This window comes from Clupea harengus, chromosome 10 (genome assembly GCF_900700415.2).
Source record: "Clupea harengus chromosome 10, Ch_v2.0.2, whole genome shotgun sequence".
Taxonomy (NCBI): Eukaryota; Metazoa; Chordata; class Actinopteri; order Clupeiformes; family Clupeidae; genus Clupea; species Clupea harengus.
The window spans coordinates 7,510,346-7,513,282 of record NC_045161.1 but is presented as its reverse complement, the minus strand read 5'-3'; positions in this window follow the sequence as shown (position 1 = coordinate 7,513,282).

The following is a 2,937-nucleotide window of genomic DNA, read 5'->3' as shown; positions in this document are numbered from 1 at the left end:
TGCTTTTGACAAATGCGAGACAGTCAGGCGCACATCAACATGCCGCAGGCGCGCCTAATAAGTGTACCAGGAGGATCCACCAGCTCTGGAATTCCATCTGGAGGATGAACCCTCTCTCTGGGCCGCGGAGTCGAGCAGAGGTGAGTGGAAAAGAGAGAGGGTTAGAGTGGGCCAGGCACCGTGACCTGGGGTACCCCCCTCCCCCCTCCCCCCACCCCCAACGCCACCACCACCACCACCACCACCACCACCACCACCACGCTACCCCACCCACGGAGCGGGGGCCCCTGAGACTGTTTGGAGTGTTTGGAAGTTGGGGGGCTGCTCCCCCTGGGCGGCCCCCGTTGGCATGCCACATGGGCCCTGCACCTGCGGCCGACGATGCTAGCGAGTGATAAACGCTGTCACGCTGATGTTAAATGGAGCCAACATGGGGGAAGGGCCACGGTTTCGCTCTCTGCTGCTGGTGGCCAGGGGAAAGCTGCTCTAAACACACATACACACACACACACACAGGCACAGGCACACACACACACACACACACACACACACACACACATATAAACACACACTTCACGCACAATAGGGCTCAAAGAGTTGGCACTAGCCATTCACAAGCTCCCCCCTGGACACACACAGACACACACACACACACCACACACACGTATACACGTATGCATGAGCCGAGCGCAGATCTTATCAGATTAAACAGCAGCGGCACAACAAAGAGATGGCGGATCAGTGATTGTAAAGGTTTGCTGCAGAGGTTAAATATGCGGGCAGCCCACATGCTCAGGGACAACCAAGCAGAGGACGAGTTACACACACACACACAGCGAGACACGCGCACACACACACACACACACACACACACACACACACACACACACACTCATACACACACTCATACACACACATGTCAACCAGCCAGTGATGCTGAGAGAGTGGAGTATTTGCATGAGACACTATGCCCTGATGGTCCTGTTCCTGGCCCTCCCTCATACATCAAAGGCTGCTGGTGGACAGGGAGAGATAAACAGTCTCTATCAAAGACAGGAAAGCCCCCACCCCCACCGCAGGAACAGGCTTTCTTTTATTTGAGTCGCAGCGATTTGTTTTGGATTGGATGCCTAGCGCTTTCGGGGAAAGGGGGAAAAAAGAGGCAGAACAAGAGGAAGAAGAAACAGAAGGAGAAGAAGAAGAAGAAGAAGAAGAAGAAGCTTTTTTAGGGCTGTGTTTAAGTGGGCACGGCCTCCTTCCTGCTTCAGACGGTGGGGTGAACCAAATCAGGATGCAATCTCCAGTCCTGTTTATGCATATGCTACAATCCACCTCTGTCCTCGTGGAGCTTTTACAGTCAGCAATACAAACCCATTGTAATGTAATCATTATGCCATCACAAAGAAGAAGCTAAACAAAGTCCATGTGAAGCAGAGCATATCAGGCACGCTCATCTCTGTTGTTCACCACCCCCCCCCCCCCCCCCCAGTGGAGTTTACAACCACACCTTTGTTGAATTATGGCAGAAGAGGATGAAACTTTGCAACGTGCTCCCCACCCCCACACTCCTCCCTCCCTCCTTCTCCCATCCATCCCTCTCTCTCTCTCTCTCTCTCTCTATTTCCCTCCATCCATCTCTGGATGCAGCATTACTGTCCGCGGGACGGGGTGGTTATTTATAACGAGGGGATGAGTTATGTGTGCCGGAGGGGTCAGTCTGTCCCATCGCTCACGCCTGACAGGGGTCTGCTCGGCTGGAGTTATGGGCTCAAGGCTGACGCTGATGGCTAACAGACCACCGCTCTCCTCGGTTATCCCGCCGTCTTCTCTCCCTCTCTCCCTCTCTCTCTCTCCCTCTCTCCCTCTCTCTCTCTCCCTCTCTCTCCCTCTCTCCCTCTGCTCTGGGTCGAGGGAGGCAGTGGCCGGGTTGGGGCGGGCGTGGGGAGCGAGCAGGTGGACCGTCGGTACATCCGTCTGTCTGCCTGCGATTTTTATCGGGCCCTCCTCCGACGAGGGAGCAACATAGTGGAGCGAGCGGGTGGATGTGGTGGGAGGTGCAGGGTTGGGGGGTGGTGGGGGACCAGTGTGGCCGTGCAGGGCTGTAGAAGAAGATCCCTTGCTCCTCCAGAGTCTTCCTGAGCTTCCCTCGTGACATTGTTTATGTCCTATGATAACAGACGTGATACTCTGCGGGAAAGTGTGGAAGCATGTGTAAGTCTTTAAAAGAGTCAGTCACTTTAGACTTGTTTAGACTGCTTGGGCAGCGTGTGTGTGTTTTGCTCTTTGTTTGTATTTTGGTCCTTTGTGTGTGTACACAAAACTGCTTTCTACGCACTGCTTGCTAAAGCCCCTAAAACCCTAGCTGGCTAAGAAAAAAAAACCTAATTTAAAAGAAAGTCTGCCATCGGACCATTATTCCTCTTTCTTCAGCAACTAAAAAGCTATTCTCTCTCCAGCGTGTGTTGTGTTCTCTGCGTCTCTGCTGTGGTCGGGGCCTACTCATGGCCACGGGACGGCTTTTGTTCTGTGTGTCAGGCTGCACTGCGATGGTCATAACTCACGGAAACCGCGCGCCTCCGGCCAGACCAGACGGCTGAGGCCCACAGATACTGCTGAGCCGTGCCACACTGGAGAAGCGAGAGAGAGAGAGAGAGAGAGAGAGAGAGAGAGAGAGAGAGAGAGAGAGAGAGAGGACAGGGAGTCAATGACTGGCTGTGACATACATATCCTCCTCTGTCTGCATCACCTGCCAGCTGTGTGTGTGTGTGTGTGTGTGTGTGTGTGTGTGTGTGTGTGTGTGTGTGTGTGTGTGTGTGTGTGTGTGTGTGTGTGGGTGTGTACAATAGATATGGAAAAGACACCGTGACGTGAGGATGGCAGCTTGGTGCGTGGGAGGTACAAAAGAGAACTGGCCTTGCGCTTCTGCACTACAAGAGA